Raw genomic sequence first — 23,955 nt, 5'->3', positions numbered from 1 at the left:
CATTTCCCACCCACCTCCTAGCTCCACTTTAAATCATTATCTTTACTTTTTTTTGTTTTGTTTGTTTGTTTGTTTATAGGGTGGAAGAGGTAAACTATATGTACAACAGCAAATCTGAAATAAAAAAAGCTCTTAGATAAAACTGGACTGCTAAGGTCCAGGGGAAGGGAATTATCTGCAAGTACTTTATCCTGTCACCTCTGAGAAATGGAGGAATTATACTGGGAGTCAGCTGAAGTGACTGCAAGTATCTTGCTTTTCCAGCTGAAGGGAAAGAGCTGGAAAGGATAGATATTCCAGACCTGCTCCAGATTTGGTTATTAACCTAGTGCCACCATTTCCTGTCTTCCAGAGAAACTGGAGTTGGAGGCCTGGAAAATCTCTGGCAGTGAAGTTGTGCATTTGGGTCACTGAAAAGACTGGAGTCAGTAACTGAGCACACAGCTGTCACATTTTATGCGACTGAATCTGCCAACATTCCCATTTAGGAATCTAGGCCTAGGCCTTTCTATGGTAGCAGACAATCCACACTTCCTGCAGGGCTGTTTCTCTCACCTTTAGCAGTAGGCCAAGGCTCATAGGCCATTGGACTCAAACTCTGAGCAAGTCAGAGATCACAGCTCATAAAGCCTTGTTCGGAGTCTAAGAACAGGCTAATCTGCCTGCGTAGTTATATGAAAATTATTTAAAGGCATTAACAACCTCTGCCCCGAAATGCTTTGGTGAGACTTTAACTCCTAAAAGTATCTCTTTTGGAAATGTGCCTTTAATGCTTTGGAAAATGTTACTGTCTCTTCAACTTGTGTGTTAATTCCTATGAATGTCTACTACACTGTCTACTATTGCCAGACCCTGCACCATCGCACCCCCTGCCCCCAGCCAACTCCCCCATCTTTATTGTTCAGCATGCTGTCATATGGTATGGGTCTTCCCCTTGGCCAGTCTGGGACAACTGTCCTGGCTCTGTCCCCTCCCAGGTTCTTGTGCACCCCAAACTCCTCGCTGGCAGGGCAGCATGAGAAGCTGAAAAGTCTTTGGCTTAGTGTAAGCACTGCTCAGCAACAATTACATCAGCATTATTCTCATCCTAAATCCAAAACACAGCATCATACCAGCTACTAGGAAGAAAATTAACTCTATCCCAGCCAAAAACAGGACAATTATCAAAACAAATGACTACTAAGATAGCTAGCATGACTTCTAAGCTGTTCCATGGGGTAAAAAATGAAGAACTTTTCAAATAGCAATCATTGTTAATTATATAGGAACTTGTAAGAAGGCAGCAATGAAATTAAAATAAGAACTTGGTTTAATATACTTGAAAGTCCAGGCATTAATATCTAATTGGGAGAAGTTTTGAATTACACAGAAGCAAGTTCCAGAACTGGCTTCTTATTATTCAGCAAGCAACTTATTTGCAATATTTAACAAATCAGGCATTTGATGAATAATTGTTGACAGATCTTGTCTGCTTCACTGCTTTTCACAGAACTGCAACAGGAAAGCTAGACACAGCATATGTCTAGGAGGTCCCACAAACTTTCGTATGTTTTTTTACACTTGATTTTTGAAATCCACCAAGTTACTATTAATATTGTCTCATACAGAATCACCTGTTAATAGGTCTGAAGGAACCAGAAACCTGCTAAACAGTTCTCTGGTACTGTTGCAAGGAACTGTTTGAAGGGCTCTGTGTCTGATTTAAGACTATATGTTGACCCAAATCCTGCTTTCAGTTAACACATTAATACACAACATGTGTACACAACATGCCACCCACATGATGTAAATGAAAGCAGAGTTTTCCCCCTAATAATAAGAAGGGACAAAAACTACTCTTTTGCAACTTACCCTATTTGTAATGTATCATTCATGAACACAGTTATTCACAGTATATTTTTCAAGTGTGCAGCCCTCAGATAATATTTAGTATTTGGCAACTTCTTGTGGCTTCATCTGATAAGAATCTACTTCAATTTGATCAGATCTTGCAGAGCGCCCTCAGTCAAGATTTGGGCTCTGGAGAATAAGGAGAATAGCATGATGCTGTCACTGAGTGGTGGCCCTGCAGCTAGTCTACTTTGAATTGCAGAGACCTTCCTACTAAGACATTATGGTTTAGACTCCAGAGCTGAAAGGTGATGAGGCATGGGGAGGAGGGTGAAGGACCACCTATCAAACTAGTTACAAACAGAGCAGCATCTGGGGGCTGTCCACAAACAACAGGGGAAAACAGACTTCACTGAAGTCAGTTTTTAAGTGGTAGTCAGCTAGTTCTACATACCTAAACCAAGTTTCCTCCAGCCATCCAGGAGCTTGTTGTGAGCTAGAAATTCACCCTTGAAAGAGCTTTGAGACCTGGCACAGGGATTTTTTTTTTTTTTAATAGGTTTTCTTGTCTTTACTGTGGAAGAGAAGAACGTAAAAATTATCCCACCCTCCCTGTAAGAATAGCAACAGAACTCCCCAGGACCAGGCAGCCAAGGCTACCCTTGCCACTAGCGGAGAGAAGAGCTGGCCTGACTGAGTGAATACAATGCTTCATTCCTCAGTAAATCAGCTGAATGTTTTGGAGAAAGTAATGGAAAATGCATAAAACATCAAGCTGCATGGGTACCTTTCCATTTCTCACTTGACATCTCTAAATTAGGAGCAAAACATCTGGATCATTTTAGTAAGCCAACCTACTCTAGTTTGTTTACACTGCATTTTGTTTTGTAGCCAGATGAATTTGTTAAAGGTTTCATAAAGAACCTGAAAATTTCAGTGGGCTAAACTGCAGTGCCCTTATTTCTGACAAGCCAGTCTGTTCATCCCTTACTCTACAACAGTTTAAGTCAAAAGAAGCCCAGATGACTTCAGTGTGCCTACTTGGCATCTCAGAGTGCAGTTAGACAACATTGCTGGGCTGGCAGATCTCGAAAGGAGCAATTTCCTTACCCTCCCCACTCCAGGTTGGAGTGTGCATTCATGTGCATGCGTGCATGCAGAAACACAAAGATGTGCGCACACACACACACACACACACACAGAAACCCAGGCACACACAGAGCAATCAAGATGTTTAGCAGCCTGGTTTACTACGCAAGAACAGACAACTGACAGAGGTGCAAAAGGACAGAAGTGAGTGATGAGCAAATGTGATGCTTAAAACAGTTCCCAGAGGATGTGTTTGTGAAATGGCAAATTAAGATTCTTCCTGGGCCATGGTCTGACAGTACAGCCTCCCAGCTTCCAGTACCAGATCAGAAACACTGCAGTCACAGGATGCAAAGTGCTGTTCCCACTTAGTAAAGCATTAAGCTCACTTTGCTGGTTCAAGTTAGTTCAGGACATTTCTGTTAGACTAAATCTCATGCTGACTGTTCAGGCACTAACCACTTTAGCTTTGTGCTTTATCAGATGTTGCTTGTCTTCTTACGGGCAGTAGAAACCCAGAATGAAAACTCAGAGCTATCACAAACCCTTTATCATACACTGTAATTTAACAGGAATGCATACAACTTTATGTGTGCACCTGATTTGCAGTGTTTTTGTATCTTTATGTAATCTGACAGGGAACCAATACAATACTAATAATGGTATAACAACAAACAAAATCTAAGCAGAGGATCTGAGTTTATTTTATAGTAAAGTTATTTATTGGAGTCAGCCGAGAATCAGAGTAAACAGAGAAATAACAGAAATTTGTGTGTATGATTCTACAGATAGAGTGTGCTGAATGGTATGGTGTGGCAAGTCACCTTTATTTATTTATTTATTTATACTGATTTATGGACAGATTGCACAGAACATGCAATTTTTTAAAATTTGTTATTGGCTATTAATAGCTAGGCATTACTGATTTTGTCTCTATTCCAAAACTGGATTGAAACATAAGCTGAGGGAATGTTCTTAATCATTTAGACTCTCTAAATATAAGTTGTGACTGATCTTTACTGGCATCCAAAATATTAAAATTAACATACTGTGATAAAAATGGTACATTTTCCACTACAGGAAACCATTCCCTACTAAGAAACCATCCAAGTTAATATCTGCTACATATTATCCCCAGCAATATTCAAAATAATATGCTCCAGGGAAATGCATGTTTGGGTTCTACCTGCTTTCTGGTACACTCCCAGTAAGGTTGTTCCTGTGTGTCGGAGGGGAAGGAGTATCAAAGTGCCTGCACCTTGTGGTACTAGGTCATTTTTGTACACCGGTAGTGATTCCACTCAAACAAGTGGAGAAAAGCCAAGTCCGTATTACTGCAAGTACAGGTCGTCTTTGTCCACGAGATGGCACCCTATTTGCCAATTCTGTGCTAGACAGGACTGACTACAGGTGAAGTATAGCAGGCAGAAATGAATCCAGCCATAGTATACAGAAAAATAATGTTTATCTTCATTCTTAATTTATTCAGAGAAAAAGTAAATACTCATCATTTTAATAGCTGGATATTTCAGCTGTATCAAACTCACCTTATCAGGAAATAAGTGGACATTTTTCTTCAATGTCAATGTAGATATTTCTACGTATCCACATTTTGCCCACAGCTGTGCATGCATTCACATTCATTGTTGATTGGGAACAATTTCCACATAAACACACAAATGTTACAGGCTGACTTAGAAGTTGCTGAACATTCACAAACCTTTCAGCTTATTAAACTGGCAATATGCACAGTTTAATAACAATAATTTTATTATATTTCTTATTATATTTTAGGAGGTTTTTTAAATATAGGATATTAAAAAAGCCCCTTCAAAGGGAACACAGCAAAGGAAATGTCATAAAATGACTCAAAGACCCTGGTGGCATCATGCCCCAGTTGAACTAAATACAACACAAGACAAACTTATAAGCATCTCTGTGGTATTCATCATTAAAGCAATAGCACAATCTCTGATGGATCACATTGATTGATAATCTCCATGTAAACCTAATGGTTGCAACAAGGAAAGAAAGAACCTTGTTAAAAAGTAGCTAATGCCGTTCACATTATCGTAAAATAAATATATTACTATATATATGTATGTATAAAATAAAATAAAATATTGGGACAATTAACTTGGGACAATTAACACAAAAGACCAGCCACCATAGAACTGATATTGCACTCATAATACAACATAAAAGATGGTGAGTCCTAAGCAAGGGGGTTTGTTCTTGCCAGAGTACAGTGTCCCATTATGACTACAGAGCAGGCATTGCATGGAGATCAGCAGTGGTGCCAGGTACAGCAGGGGCAGTTCTGCATGCAACGTGCAGAGGAGAGGGGTTTATGCAACAGATGTTCCCAAGGGGTGATATATGGGGAATGATAATTGCTGACAGCTGAGGTAAAGTGTCACATTACTTTTATTGAGGAAGGTACCTCACGTAGAGTCATTCACAGCATAGCCTGTGCCCTCTGGGAAGGGAATTGAGCCCAGAGCCCCAGCAGCATGCCCATGGCAGAGCAGCTCGGCTGGATGGACCTAGCTGAATATTGTCAGCCTGGTGATGAGGGCCTGATGGCTGCTGCCACAGGATGGGGTTGATGGGCTGGGTGGGTTTCTGATATGGGAGTTCCAGAACCATTTCTGGAACCACCAAGTACAGCCATCCCTCGGCACATCCAGACCCTTCCCTTCTGCTGCTGACAGCAGCATCTACTAAGGCGTCTTTCCAAGCTCTGACACAGCCAAGAAGTATAAGCTAATTGCCAGATATCTTGCACCCTATGAGCATGCCCAAGTCCTGGTACCCTTGCTACCACAGCTAACCATTTCTAGAGCCCCAATGCAGTAGTGATGGGGCCCAAATTTTCTTGTACCTGTGGTCAGAGCAGAGAACAATCAAAGAGAAGGATCCATTTCCTTGACCATGGAGAAGAGCTGGGAGCAGGTATAGGATGCACAATATGCCCGAAATATCAGGGTTCAAAAAGGGTCTTCTTTCTTTGAGCAGAGCCATGGTAGAGCTATATCAGTATCTGTGGTATGATACGGAGGAGACAGTCACTCATTGCAATGCTAAATATCCATGGAAGTTTTCTCAATTTTCTTGTACTTATTTTAACCTTTAATGTATTTTTGTTGTCTGTGTGTTTGGAGGTCACACCAAATGCTTAAACACAAGGAGAGCAGGGAGATGTTAGAAGCCTGTGTAAAGACAATGAAGAAAGAAGTATTCTTAGTTTTGGGGGAATCAAGCTAGGTATTTCTTCTCAATTCTTCCTGTATCTATTTAACTGACTACTGATACACATTACATTCTTCTGCAGATGGAAAGAGGATGGTTACAGCTGAAGAGAAGGATACAGGAGCAAGCAGAGAAGTAATGTGGAGGGGCAGACACAGGTGTGGGATACTGAAGCAAGAGCTGCCAAGTCTCAAATCAGAGCACTGTACAAAGACATGAGACAGGAGCATAAGTGCAATAGTTTTTAGGGGTAGGGGTTATTCTTTCTTTTCTTATTCTTTTTTTTTTTTTCTCTCCTTTTCTTGATCTGCTCTTAAGAGGTGCTTGAACCCTTGGCAAACTCCTGCCAAATAGTGGTAATATAGCACAATAGATACAAAGAAGGATGATTTTTCACACTGGGATTGAGCAGTGGGAACTGGGGAGAAAATAACCCTGTGTTTATGTGCTTCTGATGTTATCTGAGTTACAGTTGAGTCTGAGTACAAGGTAAATTCTGACAAAGAACGAGCAGATTTCTCTCCACAGTGGCAGAGAGGCCCTATCTGCTCATACATGTACCTGCATGGCAGGAGCTACCGTGCGCATGCAAAGCTCTGTGCAACCAATTAATCCAGTCAACGAGAACTGCAGCATCAATATAAACTAGGTTATGGAGCTTGCATAAACTAAGTATACACCAACTTTCAGAACTATGCTGGTGTAATTCCTTTTTGATATGATTGCTGTGTAGGCAGGAAACCCACACATTTAACATCTTCAGTTGTACCCTAACCTCTCTCTGCATTGCTCCCCTTATGTTCTGAAGAAAAGCCCTGACTTGTCTAATTTTGCTGAGTAACAGTTTTCTCATCTACAGACTGAGAGTTGGACTCTGGAAACTTTTTAGCTTACGTGTGCAGTTTAATTTTTTTTCACTCAAAAGCTAAGTTTTCTTTCAAGAATTGCTCTGACATATGGTTTAACCAAATCCCACCAATCAAACATTGAAATGTCTGAAAAAAGGCACAAATAGCAGTTTGCTTTTATGGAGGTTCCAATCCCTCATTAAAAAAAAAAAAAATCCCTCCTCCTTAATTTTGACTTCTGGAGTCTAAACTCATACTGGGTTCTGTTTTTTGCTTGTTGCAAGGGATATTTTTCTATTTTTTCTCCTTTTCCTTCTAAAAGAAATCCAATAGAAGGACTGTTAGAAGAACGAGTATGACCAGATGACTTCAGCTGCCTGTGGAAACTTGAAATCACTCAACATGCTTGTTATATTATTTTCCACTTTTTTTTTTTTTCCATCCTAGTCTTCATAGGAACCAATAGAGTATCCTATAAGAGCTCCTGTAATCCCAAGCCTACCTCTTCTCCCACAACAAGGATAAAAAAGAGAAATTATTCCTTTTGTATACAGTAACTTACATTCTGCTCCTTCCCTGTTGAAGTTTGCTCTAGAGTGCAATATTTTGCATCTGTTTTTCGCCACATTTTTCTGCTCTGCTTACAATACAATTAGTATGAGAAAATTTCTCTAAAATGGTTGAACAAAAATATTCAGTGTCTTGAACTCTGACTTTGCTCTATGATGAAAATTTCAGTTATTCTAGACTTGTAGCTTCAGAACATTTGTTTTTGTTTTCTCCCTGCTCTACAGAATTACTGCTGCAATTATAGTGGACTGGTTGTCAGAAGCTTATACGTCGTTTGATATTTTAATTCTAATGAGGGTCTCAAAATTAGAACAAGCCCTTTATAGTGACAGTGAATGATGACTCACCATATGAAAGAGTCTCTTAGACAGATAATTATTTAGGCATGTATTTCAGGGGATCATCCATTAGGTGTCTCAGAGGAAGAGATTATTTTTTTATCAACAGGGAAGACAAGACAGTGAGTTAAATTACCTTGAAGGCAATTCTGACTCATGAGGAGTAATAGGAAGTGATTTGAGAGATACAAATATGTCCTGGCTAAATCTGGCTTTTCTTGTTTGGTATGTGGCACTCGAAGCTTGCTAATTGTGAAGATTTTCTTGAGCATATATCTATCTGAGACAATCCACTAGGTCTGGTTTAGGATTTGTTGCTAAAGAGATGAGTAGTCTTAGTAGTGACTGTGGTTTGACACTGTCACCCCAGACCCAGCCTTGGGAAGAACTATGGTTACAAGCTCTACATAGGATAACATGGTCCAAGCTTCCTTCAGTGATGATTTCTACGGTTAGAAACTGGTTACAAACTGTGCTAACGGAGCAGCCAAAATACCCCGTGGTTGTATGCATGTTCAGTTTCATTCATCCTGAAAGAAATCATCACAGGCTGAAGGAAATTCATGACACTTCTGAGTTGTGTGAAGATGGACTTCAAACAGTTGGCTTGAAATTTGTTGTCTGATTGATTTGACCATCATGGTGACCTTATTACATTTAGGTGAGCTCATTATAATTCTAACTGGGGGCTTTGTTCTTTGTATGGAGTCAAGCTTCATTTTCTCTAGTAGTTCTGGTACCCACTGCAGTGGTACTCAGGGGTGTTTAGCCTGGAGGAATTGTGGAGGCTGCCTAGGCTGCCTATTTACAATATTTTGAGCTGGTAGGGTATACTGGAAAGTGCAAGGAGGTAAAAATGGATGCAACATAGCGATTTCTGATATGAGGCAAACACTATGTATTTTTCAAATCCCTAATGAAAATTTCCTCTTTCCCTATGATGTGGATGAATATAACATATTTTTTCCAATAAATCTTGTATCCAAATGATCTTACTTTTGTAGCTTTTTCCAATATTGGTCTTACTACAGAAATGTTGTAGGTCAGCTATCATATCACAACTTAACACTCAAATATTTACAATTACTGCTGCATCAAGTTGCCATCAAGTCACTTCCTCTTGCCCCTGAAATTGTGCTCTTTCAGGTTCTCCATACAGCATAGAGCATTTCCCTAGTGACCAGTCTCATCTAAGGACTCTTTTAGAACAGCCATAGGTTGCAGCAGGGAAAAAAAAAAAAGTGCATTTTTTTTTTTTTAAAAGCATAAATAACTTTGGTACTGATTAGCTACAGTGAAGAACAATTGTGGTTATTGTGACATCAAGGCAATGGGTTTTGGGTTATGACTGTCTATAGCATTCCAGGCAAATTAGAGCTTTAGTGCTGAAAAATCCCTAAATATCCTCAAAACACCTCATCCCTGGAGCTTCTTAGCTCATTTCAATCTTTATATTAACGAAGGCAAAAACACTCTTCATATAAAAATAAAAACATAAGATAGGGCTCTTCGTATTTAGATAAATGAGTCTACACTTAAAAAAAAAAAAAGGAAAATAAAGGAGAACTTCTTACAAAAGTGAAAATTAATGTCATTCTTTTATGCAGTCTTTGATAGAGACTCACTATGTCTGGGTTAATTTGTCTTAATTTTAAGTGCTTCCATGGTCCCATATTTTCACTTTCATTACCTACTTACTGTTCAAGCATTTTCTCCACAGTTTTTTTTCTTTTAAAGCAAGAAAACTTGCTTATACTAGAATAGCTTCATAAAATAGCTCACACTTGAAAATAAAAACATATTTCTTTTCAAAGAACATGCCAATAATTGCAGCAATAATGTAACAGACAATGCTGGCATTTGCAGGCAGGTATCACAGATCAAATCCAGGAGCTTCGCTGCAGAATAATCACTTGCTCTGTGAGACAGCAGCAAACCATATTGGCGTTAGAAATGGAATGGAAAGAGAGGAAAGAACAAAGCTGTATGTACCAGTGAAGTTCCTAAATATACTCACTAAGTACAAATCTGTGATATTTTGTGTACACAGAAATGCAGTTTATAAATTAGATCCAAGTTATAGCTAGTATTAAACTGATGGATAAAACCTTGCATTATAGTCTGATACTACTACTTCTACTGGAGCTCTAAAAGAACCCTCTAAGGTAGGCCAAACAGGTCCCACATCGCTACCTCAACATGTTTATTTGGCTGTCACCGTTGAGATAACCAACACTGAAGTTCTGCTAAAATCACTACCAATACCAAACATTGCCATTGCCGGCCATTCTAAGTAAATAACTATTTTCCTGTCTTTCCTCTCCAGCCCTTTCTATGCTATAATGTCCTACTTCTCTCACAAGAATTGAGAGCTACGTAGCTATGCACACGCTTGATTAAAACAAAACTCTTTTCATGGAAACCACCCTCTTCAATTACTTTAAAAGAACAGGATATTACTAGTGTTTTTTTTTTTTTTTGTTATTATATTTAATGTGAAATTTCAATACGTATTTCTATCAATCCCTTCTCCTTGCACATATTCTGGATTTAATTTCTGTGGAAAGTAGTTTCCATTTTCCTTCATTTATGCAGTCAGTAGTTTAAGTCAATGTGCACAACCATGAAACTGTGGTAGCTATGATTAAAACCAGCAAAGCACATTAGCATTTGCCCATCTTTTTGTTGGGGAAATAAATGTAAACAGTCCTTTCTCCTACAGAATTAAGCAAAAAAAAGTTGCACAGAATTGCTATTAAAACATATATCCAGAATGAAAGTACCAGCAATATATAGTATTTTCCCAATGTAATGATTTCCATATCCCTTTTGAAAGTGCTTGAAAACCCATAGAGTTTGTCCAGGTATAGATGATATGTGATATAGTTTTAGTGCTTGATACAGCCTGCTGACTGTTTGTCACTCATGCTTCAGAAAGGAAAGAGACCATGATCTGCTTGCCTAAAATGAGATCCATAATTTTGATGTTCCAAATTTGAGCACAATGCCTAAAGAAAAACCCTTGAAAAGAATCTGCAATGTCAAATAAGAGAGAGAAAGAGAAAGAGATTATGCAGAGTAAAAACACCACAAAACTCAAAACCAAAATATTTTTACCAATAGCAAAAACCCAAATAAAAAATGGCTAGTCTACATCTTCCAGATCCTGAAATTTGGAAATATAGAAACTGAGTTTTCATGAATGAATGAAAAATTGAATTGCTGCTCTCTTTATCATCTTTTCTAGATAAGTCTTGAGTTAGTGGATAATTATAAATTTAACAATTTTTCATCAAAAGTAGAGAGCAGAATATTCATAAATGTTAAAAAAAATTAAAATCCAGCTAGAAAACAGTCATCAGAAAAATCTAAAAACCATAATGAATTTTGCTTTTTAACCCTGATGAAATAAACAATAATACAGAAAATCGTGAATGAAGAGGAGAAGCTATCTGAAGTGTATCTAATGGCAATAGCTTTTGGACTGAGCATTGATTAGGAAAGAGAAACTATGAGCCTGAAACTATGTGTATCTCATTGAATGTGTTTAGAAGTAGGTCATATACTCTATGGATGAAAACCACATCAACACCTTGAAAAACTATATTTCTGGGCATCTCTGTATTACAGGGAAACTGAAATACACATTTGAAATAACTGTCTATTTATCTACATCCACATAACCACAAACAAATGAAATTAATCGCTCAAGAGAAGACAAATAATAAATGTGAAAACTTTCTGGTCTACAAACACCATGGATTAGTATGATTTGTTTGGGTTTGTACACAATAATTATAAGAAATGCAAATAAATTGTAGGTGCACACCAGACAATAAAGAAAAACTTGAGAGCTGTTAGACTGTGGAATTAGGGAAGATATTATTGGCTGTAATGAATCTTCTTTAATTCAACCAAAGAAAAATCACAGGTAAATATTATAACTCAACAATAAAACTGAATCTAACATATCATTTAAAATCTTGGCAAGATAATTTATTGTAATAGATTCTTCAAACTCATTTCTGTATCTTGTTTGTGTCTTGTATTTATGATGTAGGTTACCATACAGGGAGTGTAAAACTGCTGGAAAATTAGAAAAAGAAGATAAAAATAATTCAGTGCTGCACCTGAAAAACCACTAGAGTTGTTTACATCATTTTAATTCATCTATTCTGTAATATTCCTGACAACATTTGCATCTTAATGTTTAACTGGATGACCGCAAAGCCAAAGCTGAACAATTCATTAACTTGTATTTCTTTTCATTTAACTTCATTGAAACTTCACTTATCCTTGCAAAAACATACACTGAAACCCTGCCAGAAATGGAATAGGAAAATGCCAAAGTAATCAGCCACCAGAAAGGCATTTGAATGCAGTGAGAAAATGTCCTTGAGCCTGAATAGAAGGCAAGCACATAAATAAGTGTGTGTATAACAACAGATACAGAAGCTGGTGAATACTGTACTACCTGCCTTTTTAAGATAGATAGCCAAATGAAAAAAAAAAAAAAAAGAGGGAATATCAAGAAAGACATATTACACATTTCAAGAAATATCAACCATTATTTGCGATCTTTATTATGCTACCAGGTACTGTGAAGGCATCTTTGCTGAAATACTTAAAAGTGATCAAAATGCTGTGGGAAGGGCATATGTCCCGTCAGAACCACAAAATGTTTCACAGAAATTCAAATTGGGAATGAAGGAAATTTAAATCTCACAGTAGTTCTTAAGCACATGAAACAATACTCTGTGAGATTCAACTGTCTATTCTAACACATTAAGGCCTTGCTCCTACTATCTGGGAAGTCATTCAAATCAAGTCCAGTGAAATCCAGGCTCAGAGCCCTCATATATATAAGGAAACAGATACTGAATTTGATAAACTTCTCCTTGCCGGAATCTTCACATATACAGTTCTCACGTGTTCACTCAGACTTTGATTTAACATTCCAGTAGTGAATTGTTTTGTAATAATCTGATGATAATTTTAACAGATTGCAATATGTCATTTCATAAATGAGAAAAAAGTCTTCAGCAATCCCATAAAACTCATAAAAATTCCACTCCAATTTGTTTTGTTGAAAGCCCCGTATATTAATGCATGTTACAAGGAAATGCACTAATAGTGCAAGAAAGAAAAAATAAAAACTGACACAATGATTCTCCTATTTTATCAATGTTCCTTGGATTCTCCTATTTTATCAATGTTCCTTGTATACAGTAATGCAGTTTTGCATAATAATGCTCATTTTGGGAAAACGTATTTTCAAAAAGCCATATCCTAAAACATTGTGCAAATTTTCTATAAATTCCCTGATGAGCTCTTATACATACATCTGGTAAAACTTGTTTAATAAAAACAATCAAACAAAAACTTTGATTTATGGGAAAACATCAGTAATGTTTTTAAACAACTGGAGGGAAATGTTTTTATATGATAACACTATCTTGTAAATGTATGACTAAAAGAAAAAAAAAATCCTCTTAGTAGCTACAACTGGTTCCTTGTTGAACTGGGATTTCCAGTAGAGGTCCCTAAAGAAGCCTGTCCATGCCCTCACACCAGTCAACATTTCATTAATGACTTTGATGATAGGATAAACAATATTTAGGGATTGTGTCAAGCACTTACTAATTTCTCTTCATTTTCAGCAAAATATTTTATATATTTTATTATGTATATTTTATACACAGAAAAAAACCTCCATCAGACGATTAGTGAACCACTGGAAGAGGTTATCAAGGTACTTTATCAAATCTATTAGACCACAGCTTTTAAAATACCCCTTAGACAAATAGCATGAGTGTACTTGTGGTACCTCATCCCAGTGAGATAGATGAGATGACATCTGACAAGATAGTATCTCTCAGCACTTCAATTCTGTGAGGTCCTCCTAGGGCCTCCTAGGACTCCTATTCCTCACATCAAAAGTACACAGAACATGGTGTGTTTCTAAAATACAACTGAATATATTTTGGATATTAGGTAGTGCTGAAGATTGGATGCAATAAAGTGGGGAAAATCAATAGGATGATTTTAAAGGACGGTGTATTGGCAAAACAATGTGGAACGTATTTAAAAAATTTACTACCGAGCACAGTTTGTGCAATTTGCATGAATCCATAAATTTTAATATGGTTCTTAGTTTGAAGATTTGAGTGAAATTTATGTTAAAATGAATAATGTACATTAATTATTGTTAATTTTTGGGTTTGAACAATTTTTAATTACTGTTATTTTATACTCCAGAACTACCTTTAGCTAGGCAAGATTTGTTTCTTTAGTCAGTTGGTCTAAAGCAGTAGAAATAAAACAGATCTCATAATGACCAGCATTCTTCTGGCATCCTAAGGAAGATAAAATTTTTGACATGATACTAGAGTAGACAGAAGTCACTATCGTCTTGAGTAGCATATACTTGTTTTCTTGCACTTGGAATGAACCATGAATCTGGAAGCCTCACTGAAATGATGGGGTACAGAGAGGGTATCAGACAAATCATGTTTTGGGGTCTGCACAAGGCAGAAACAACAGAAAAATGCAGTTACTTACTCTGTGCATGAGAGAGGTAGAGTTATTAACAGCACATGAGTAAGTGAAATAAAATATAATTTGCTGTGATATCTTATTGTGTATAAAACACAACATGCTGTATACCAACAGTAACAGTGTTTACAAGACTGAATTTATAATCTTTCTCTCTGATTTTCAAAATAGTTGAAAAAGCTTCAATTCCATGATAGATTTTCAGAGATCCATCATAGATTTTTTATTATTTTTTCTTTTTAAAGACAGAGACAATGAATGAAAATGAAATGGTTGGGACGCTCTCCAAAATTAGCCTGATGCATCTTCTCATTAAACAAGAGTCTTTTTAGTGAATGACAGATTTTCTTTGTAGAAAGTTATGACAGTTGCTAGATCCTGAAAAATAATTTCAACTAGCATGAACAAAAAGACCTAATAAAATGCACTGGTTTGATCTGATTAATAAATGTTTCCAGTGCTGAGGCTTCCTTTGTATTCTTGAGTCTCAACTTCAAAGTAAACACAGGGGATGTAAAATATTTTCAAATGAAATTAAATGAGTTTCAACCCTCTTCAGACAAATATTGCCAAAATGTGGACAGATGCTTGTATTTGTTTCTCAGACAAACTCTTTGGGGAGGTCTGTTCTCTAGAACGAGAAATCAGATTAAGTTTTCATCCCCATACTGTAAGACAAAATCCTTCTATGGTATAAATTATTTTCCGATCATAAAATATTAGTGTGGACTGTATTCATACAATTCGTATATTTATAGTTATCAACAATTTCATGCTTTTGCAATTTTTTAAATTATTATTACTATTTTCAGTAGATAGATTTAGTATTGCAATTTATCTCATTAGATAGAATTATTAATAATGTACAACTTAATGCAAACTGACACCGAGTAAGCATCCTTTCATGTGGGTGAATATTTGTTGCTCCCATTAACTTCAGCTATCAAATTTCTTGCTTTATCCCATTGTGTCTTAATTAGTGGCATACAGCTGCTCAGTGACTAAATCATAGATTCATGGAATGGAGATTAAAAGAAGTTTAAATGAAGATTCCAATAGTAAAATTAAACAAATGAAATATTAACCTGTAGGATGGCTCAACAGGGTCTTTCAGAACTTGGCTGAAGTGATAATATGCCTGACATTTTTGCACAGAAACTTGCAAAAAAACTAATAATATTAATCATTGCAACAGTAACAAAGAATAGGCCATGTGATTTCTTTTTTCTTTAGTGTATGACAGTTTAAAAGGCAAATATGGACTGTAGTTGTGGATCTGTATTTAATGATATATACACAGCGTGTCTTGTTCAGCTTTCTTAATTCTGAAATGATTGCAAGATGGGAAAAAAAGAACTTGCTAACTCGACATATAGAGACTTCATACATGTAGTCTCTATGTAGTAGGTTGTTGACTGCCACCTGCATTAAAGATAGAAAATATTTCAAATGTGCAGCCTTCAGAGTCACAGAAATTCCAGTGATCACGTAGGGTTAACCAAACAAAACTTCTTGTTTTTGGAGAACAGCTTTTGAAACCTCATTGGAGAGATTCCTTTTCCTACGACTTTCCTGCAGTTCCATGTTTCAGACTACACCAGATTTCTATGGAGAATCAGAAACTTGTTTTTAAAGACAGTAAAAGCCTGATGACATTTTAAGAACTATTTCCTAAGGAAGTAAGGTTCACACTGTCAAGATGTTCATTTGCACATCAGTCTATCAATCCCTTCACTGGAAGCTGGAAGATAGCTGCTTTATAAAGATATGGGAAAGTGGAAGACTGTTGTATGTGAATCAGTAAGAAATCAAATTTCATTAATTTTCTAAGCAGCTTGCTTACTTCCATAAACTGATTTACTCTATGAAGCTCACTGTGAACTTCAACAACAGTGAGAGATATATATGTATCTCAGAGGAAAATGCATGTATTGAACTTCTTGAAATTTTCCCACCACTCTAAACCTTGAGTAAATGTGCCAGTAGAAATGCATGAATCAGACCCCAACTCTCACAGGTTTCAGGGTTGCTCTGGCGCAGGCCTTTTTTATTCCTTATCTGAGTGTATGGTCACTAGCTTCACATACTTCACAGACCAAAGTCATGACATCTCTTCTTTGCATGCAGTGTCCTGCCACAGGTTGTTAGAGAATCTGGAATCTGTCTGTCTGTTCTCTATTTCTCACTTTCTTCAACCTCATGTAATGAAACTGGTAGTTCAGCAGTGTTTGGGGACTCTATAGCATCTGAAACCAGGAAGATTTATCCTTAAATAAGTGTATTTGGAGCATTCAGTTACTCTACTTACTAGCTATTCAAATTACCTGTGGGAAACTAAGGTATTTCAAACAACTTCTCAGCTGCTGCACCTTAGATTCAGACAGTGCTGAACTGCTGTTATGCCTAATTCTTTCAGCGTTGTGCTGAGGAATTTGCTTGCATTGATAATGTAATCATTAGCCTATGGGGATTTCTGGATTTTTTAAAAAATAATTTGTATTTTTTAACAATCAACCACAGTGAAAAATGCTTGATATTATTGTACAAACATAAAATAAGACCTCAAATTTGCATTTCACTTCTGTGATCTCTTATCTTTAAAGGAGGATTAAAAGCTAAGCCTCTTTACCAAAATCACTGAACATATTAATTATACACAATATAAATAATTTAATTGCATACAGAGAATAGACTTTTCAAAAGTTTCATACATACTTCTCTTTATATCATGGAAATTACTGTCAAACTAGAGCAAATTTTCTCTTAATACTTTCCATGGTGAAAATCTCTCCTGCTTAACTCTTAAATTATAATATGGTAATACATAACAAAAATTGCTAATTCTCTCAATGTGTAGTAACAGGAAAGTCCATTAAAGACCCAGAATAGCAAGGAGGTTATAACACTCACGTGCCTCTTGATGATATGTAAGGTCAGACATTCAGCTATTTAACTCTGTCTGACTCTACTAAAGTCAGTGAAGCCTCACCCATATACCAGAACTGAGACTTGCTTCCAGTGTTAGCGGAGTCACCACAAAACCCTTCACAAGAAAAACTTAGCATAATGACTTGCCCCCTGTAACTCTTGCTGTGCACCCATTTAGAACTCAAAAATAAACTACCAGCATATCCCCATTCTCTGGATAAACGCGTCAAACAAATTAGAGTGAGTAGGAGATGGAGAAAACATTATGACTTTAACGCTGTAAAGTGATGACGTTTCTAATGTAAACAGTAGCCTTCAGTTCCCCTTAAATCACATGGAAATGCTCGTACTCATCAGCCATTTTGTAGAAATATGATATTTGCCAAAGTAAGCTGCTCAGAATTACTCTTCTTAAACTATACATTTTATATAAATGATTATAACTTCATCATGTTTTTATTCTCTCTTGTCTAACTTTTGATTTTAACCTTTAAAAAAGTAATTTTCTAGAGCCAGTTTGCTTGTATTCTCTGTCAGAATATGATTTTTGATTTTTATTTTTGCAGATAAGAATCAGTTCAATTTGAAAGATAAGTTCTCCAGAGGTGTACCCTGGTCAAAGAAGAGTGGAAACACAGTCACTTATTTATAAAACCACAAACAGAAATTCCACCATACAATATCTTCATCAGTTAGCTATTATACTATCTCTATTTAACATCGAAAAAAAAATCAGTATTGACTTATGATTGCTTCTCTGGTATATCATCTCCTTATTTACCTGTCTCAGAAGAGATTTATAAGCCTGACTGTAGCATTTATTTTCCTTTCTTTGTCCCCATCTGTGCTAGATGGCTTTTCCTGGGAGTCCAAGTGTCGCACAGTCATTGTCAGTTGAAGGAGGTAGCTGAAAGAGACAGTTGACAGTTAGAGATACTGAGACAGATTCTTCTTGTGATTATGTCAATTTTACAGTAGCATAATGCTATTGACCTTAGTGCAATTCATTGTAGCTATTGACTTCAGTGCTACTGACTTCAGTAGTCCTAATTTAGAGTGTTGTGAGGTTAAAATGAGGGCAAGAGTATTAGTCTATGATGAAGAAATCTTGCCCCGCATACTACCATTTTGTCATCTACAAAGTGGTTATTACAGATATTTATATACCTGAAAGTGATAGTAAGAGCCTTATCTATTGTCTGTAAATACACTTCATGTATTCCAATGGAAAATGTTAGGTTCTTACCAATCCCAAAGTAAGAATTTCCATTCTGGAACTTACTCTCACATATAATTAGGTGCCCAAGTTATATTTAAATACATATTTCTTTCTGAATATTCCTTGAAAATTGTAAAAACTAAGAATACTATATCAAACTCCTTTTATGAACATGCTGGTTTTGCTGCTGAAAAAGCACTAAAGACACCAAAAGGCATATTATTCTGTGGTGTTTCCATTGACAATAATGGGCAACCTGCATAGAAATGGAAGAGAAACATATTGGTGCACTTTTATGTAAGTAAATTAATAAAAAGATTGTATTCCATTGTTGTAGCCGTATGTCATCTTGACTGAGACATACAGACACAGTTTGACCCTCTTGACGCCGCAAAAGAATTTGCTGAATTTTTAACGCACAGAAGTTAGAATTCTGCTGTCCACATTCAGTCTCATATTTTCATATTTTGATCAACTAAACGCATTTGTCAGATCCAGTGAAAACATTTATTTCCTGCCCTAACCATAGTACAATAACATTGCTGTGTAGTACTGAACAGCTGTTGAGCTCTATAAAAAAAATGTATGATAGCTGTGTATCTAAACATGTCTCTTTCTTTCACTGGTTGCTGAAAGAGCTAAGAAAGTGGGATGTAAACATAAGATATGTTATCAGTAAACCACAATATCCCAATTTTTATTATTCCATTCTTTCCTGTGTCCCTGTCACGAATTTGGAAATCACCTAGCCTTTCCTCCAAGCTCAACACAAAAATATAATAAAAAAAGAACTTTCCCTTGGAGCAGAGTTGCTAAAAATCATTTGAACATTTTCATATGATCACCAGAAAAATGAGGTGCTCAAAATGCAACAAAGATAATAAACCTTTCCATTTACAATACATTTGTAAAGGATGTATTCCTACTGTAATTTTTACAAGTATAACTATCAGTTTCTTCAAGGTTCTCCAGTGATCATACAATTATTTTCCTTCATGTTATTTTGAAAGATTTCCTATCCGGTTTATTGTTAATGCCTTCCCAGAAATGTGAAGTATAGACTTATGATTTCTCTCTATAAAACTGTAATGGATCCTCTCTTTAGTAACAATTCTCTCCAGTAAATGGCTTAGTGTAGCTGCTGTTTTACTAGAAGACTACATTCTTAAAGCCAAACATACTTGATTTTGAATTCTAATGCTTTTCTAGGTAGAGGAATGAATAAACATAAATCTGATCATTATACAATATAATCAGACAGGATGTAACCCAAATCAATGCATCAAGAAACTTCAGAAGGAATGAGATCAAGTTCTTATCTTACTCCTTCAGACACTTTATGCAGTTTCTTACTAGGTACATATGAATTAAAAAGCTATTTCCTTCATAGTAAGCAGAGTATCTATCAAGTCAAACAACACCCTATAATTCTAAATAGCTTTGTGGATAGCGTTTATTTTTCTCACTCATCCTTTGCAACAATGGTATAATTCTAGTTTTTGTATCACTGTGATTTTTAAGAATGATTTGAAAATTATGTTGCCATTTACCGGAGAGTCATTTTATTAATATTAGTGTCATGTGCATATAGCACTTTGTAGAATAAATAAAAAGGGTTATGCGCTGTATGGATTTTATGATTTGGCATTTCTAATATTTTGCGCAACAGAGCAAAGAAGGATAAAAAAAAGTTACACTGGATAAGACCTGTTTTCCATCTGACACTGGTATCCCATCTCTGAGCGGGACCATTTTCCAGGATACATTGGATTCAATTTATACACTTTTCTTCCATGCTTCTTGAATTGGTAGAGTATGGCTTTCTTTATCTGAGCAATCCTACCAGAATAAACTTTGTAACACTTCTGTGAGGGAACTGGACCTGGGTCACCTGTTATAAGTCAGAGCAAAAAAATCACTCTTCTAACATAAGAAAAATAGTTTCTATTCATGGCCTTCATAACTTGTTTACCCAGATCATCAGGAACAGGTATATGGGTAGGAAAATAATATAATATAAGGAGAAATGATGCTGAGCATGTAACAAAATATTATTTTTTAGTTATGATTGTATATATACTTAGAAGGAACTTATGTACTTGAGATCCATTTCATCCTTACATAAGGAGAAAGTGTTACCAGAAAATGAAATACTTTTTCTTTCAGCTAAAAAGGGGAAAATATGCCGAAGTTTAAAAAAGAATGAAAAGCATGACTCTACAGACTCTGCAACACTTTATAAAGTCATTTATAAATGTAGATGGAACCATTGAGACTGCAACTTTTTGGAAGTTTTCCAAAACTAGTTTGATCTCATGTATGCAATACCTCCAATACCTCAAAGTAAGATAAAAAGGAAGGTGTAGCATGCACATTAACCATGAAACAATCCTTCTCTGTACCACCTGTGCCTGAAATGAAGAACCACACTATTTGCAATCATACAATGGTTAAAAGCAGTGTTGATAAAGTCAAAGGATGTCTTCTTTAATCTTTAGATTTGAGCAAAGTACTTGGAAACCTTGAGGTACAGGTTTTGAAAGTTTGAGTTTAATGGAAAACAAAAACCTACATAAAGTATCCCGCATAATGTTGCTTTCCTAACAAAAATGCTGCCTAAATTCTTCCCTATTGTTTCTCCTAAAATATTAAATTTTGCTCATCAAAATGCTTCACTCTCATTCTAATAAGCATAAGCTCATTTGGACAGAGGATGCTGATTTGTATGTTCTTGTGAAATAATGCACCTGTATAACTAAACTCAACTTCTAAGTAATGTTGCTATTTCTGCAAGCAACTCTGTGGGTGCATTTAATGAATACTATTTAATACTAGACGAGAAAATAATTTTGATTGCAAGCTCCGAGCTGGGACTCTCACAAAAATTTTACTCATTAGAATGGTCCTGTTGACTTCAGTGACCAAATAATATTTACAGAAATGCTCCTTTGAAGAACTGATGGTCTTAACATTTCAAGCATTCATCTCACTGCACTGCACTGGCTGATTATTTACTTTTTTAAGAGAGCATTTTTTTCCATATTATTTATTGGAGTCTCCCTACCACAGCCAAGCAAAATCGATGAGCCTTTTGATTGGAAGTGAAAAAATGGAAAGGGGGAATGTGATAAAAGGCCAAATTCTAACAATATGCTTGGAGCTATATAAATCATCACTTTTAGGTGAGATGTAATCACCACGTCACAGCTCTGTATTCACTTTTAATGCTAGGAGAGAAATCATACATTCAGTCACCCCCGACAAACTATACTCGTTAGTTCCATTGTTATGTCATTTTTTTTTTCTCTTCTGTATAAGAGAAGATGCCCTCAAATACATTTGGGCTGCAATTATTTGAGTAAACTGAATCCAATGCTGATCTCAATGTATTTTTGAAGTACAGCCAATTTAAAGTCAGAATTTTTATTATTGTTTCTGCTTCATAAATCTCATTCCTACTCCTGCTTAGTTATAGGCATAAGATATTGTTAGCTACAACTCAGTGAAATTTTCCAGGATACAATAATACTGAACTGTCTCATTCAATAACTGCATTCGGTTTCTTTTTGGCGAATGAAAACGTCTTTTATGTTTCATTACAACTTTCCTTTGTTCTTTATATGATATCAAACCATTAGATGGAAATTATCTGAAACTACTGCCTGCCAGCAAGTCGGCAATAACTGAGAAAAAGCAAGAAGGCAAGAAGATCTGATGCACAGTCTGTATGGTAGGTCTCTGTAGTTGTTCTTTTATGAGAACTCTGGCAGAACTCTGATCACTGAAATGCAAAATAACTAATGTTTATAATATGCGTTGAATTTAGGGGTGTGAGACATGAACTCTAAGATGTGTTGAAATCTCCCTGATTAGAGTAGGCTTCAGTTCAGGATCCTCATGGACAGAAAAGTAAAGGAGTGATTGCACTGAATTAAATCAAAATACAGGAGCTCAACACATCCATATATATCTGTTGAATCATGGCAGTTAACTTTGTGTTAGATGCTAGTAAAAGCGGTGATTTTCTACTTAAGTATTTTTTAGTGGAAAGGACACTTCCTAAAAATGTTTCTTTCACAAGATGATAAAATATTCTAAATAACAAATCAATTCAAAATTGATTGTAAAACATGACCTGAGAGGGTGATAATGACCTAAGATAAAATATTCAATTTTCTCAAACTAGCCCCTCCAAATCCAAATCTGTTTAGTCTTAAAATGTGTCAGAAAATGGTGTCTTATATATGTTGTAATCTGAGTTAAAGCCTCTACTTCTCTGAAGGGCCAAGACTCTTTCAGCCAATGGACAACATGTTTTCCTGTTTGCTACTTCAAAGGAATGTACCTATGATCTTAATTGAGACAAACAGCACCACGGATCATATATACCAGTTCTTTGGGGACAGCTCTGTTAATGTCAGTGAGTTTGAGGTGCAATGCAGCTTAACATGCTTTGTAGCAAAGACAGATCACTGTCAGCATCTTGAGTCAAAGGATAAATGTGAATAGCCACAAAGAATTTGCAGATAAATAGTCTTATTAAGGCAGAATAAATCAAATTCCATTTGGAGTATCAAAGAGCACTGTTAAGAGTATTTAAAAAGCTGTCAAACACGAGTAAGATTTTTCTGCTATGCTTTGTGGTTTGTTGCTTTTAAAACCTGATTTATTTATTTTTTTAAATGAACCTGAACAAAACATAAGGTAGTTCTCATTCTAGCAAGAAACAAATAAGTGTGCTGTGGAGGAAGAGACTGAAATCAGTAACAGAAATCAATTTTATTTCAATGGAGTCAGGATTTCAATCTTTTTTTTTTTTTTTTAATTGCCTCTTTTCTAACCACAGTGTGGAAGAATATGGTAAATAATTGTCATAGCTGCCAGGAAGAGAAGCTAGAGAGAGCAACGAACATAAGAGCACATTTATTCTCCAGAACGGTCCGTGCGCATAAAAATGTCTAATAAAATCTCTTGGCATTGTTCAACAGTGAAAATGATTCCTGATTCATTTTTCATAAACAATGAGTATCAAGGAAGAAGAGAACTCAAGCTTTAAGTTTAAACCAATACAAGAGGCTTTACAAGAGGGGTAAAGTCTTGTAGTAGCTCTGTCCAAACATTTATTTGGAACCTGATCTTTCATTCTTTATGCACAACAAAAACCCCACTCACTGATCTCAGCAGGAACTTGGCAGCTGGGTGTGCAAGGAACGCAAGATTGTGCTCTAGAGTGGTAAGCCTAAAATAATCACAGCTTCATGTTCAAATGTAGCGCAGACTTCTCAGGTGCCCAATGGCAAATGCCAGCATAAAGACCCCCCCAAAA

At 36.2% G+C, this 23,955-nt stretch overlaps 1 protein-coding gene and 1 long non-coding RNA gene across 11 annotated transcripts in view; one reads left to right on the top strand and one right to left on the bottom strand.

The window, feature by feature from the left end:
• The window catches only part of SLITRK4 (SLIT and NTRK like family member 4), a 235,633-nt gene that overhangs the window by 40,718 nt on the left and 170,960 nt on the right, over nt 1-23,955 (bottom strand). For 7 of the 10 annotated variants that reach the window (XR_010834688.1, XR_001208225.3, XR_001208224.3 and 4 more), the window contains one exon: nt 18,192-18,317. The gene's annotated coding sequence lies outside the window, so the exon portion shown is untranslated. Of the gene's footprint in view, nt 1-4,529; nt 4,928-5,803; nt 5,963-16,483; nt 16,729-18,191; nt 18,318-23,955 lie in introns of those variants that run through there. The other 3 variants (XR_001208223.3, XR_007168990.2, XR_001208222.3) reach the window with 3 other exon arrangements.
• On the top strand, nt 5,089-23,632 carry LOC106037762 (uncharacterized). The gene is made up of 4 exons (XR_001208228.3): nt 5,089-5,874; nt 6,254-6,329; nt 22,268-22,359; nt 23,476-23,632. It is a non-coding gene; the product is annotated as an uncharacterized lncRNA (long non-coding RNA).

The sequence above is a fragment of the Anser cygnoides genome, chromosome 13 (assembly GCF_040182565.1).
Source record: "Anser cygnoides isolate HZ-2024a breed goose chromosome 13, Taihu_goose_T2T_genome, whole genome shotgun sequence".
Classification (NCBI taxonomy): Eukaryota; Metazoa; Chordata; class Aves; order Anseriformes; family Anatidae; genus Anser; species Anser cygnoides.
Note: the sequence above shows the minus strand (reverse complement) of the source record. Positions and strands in the feature narration are given on the sequence as shown.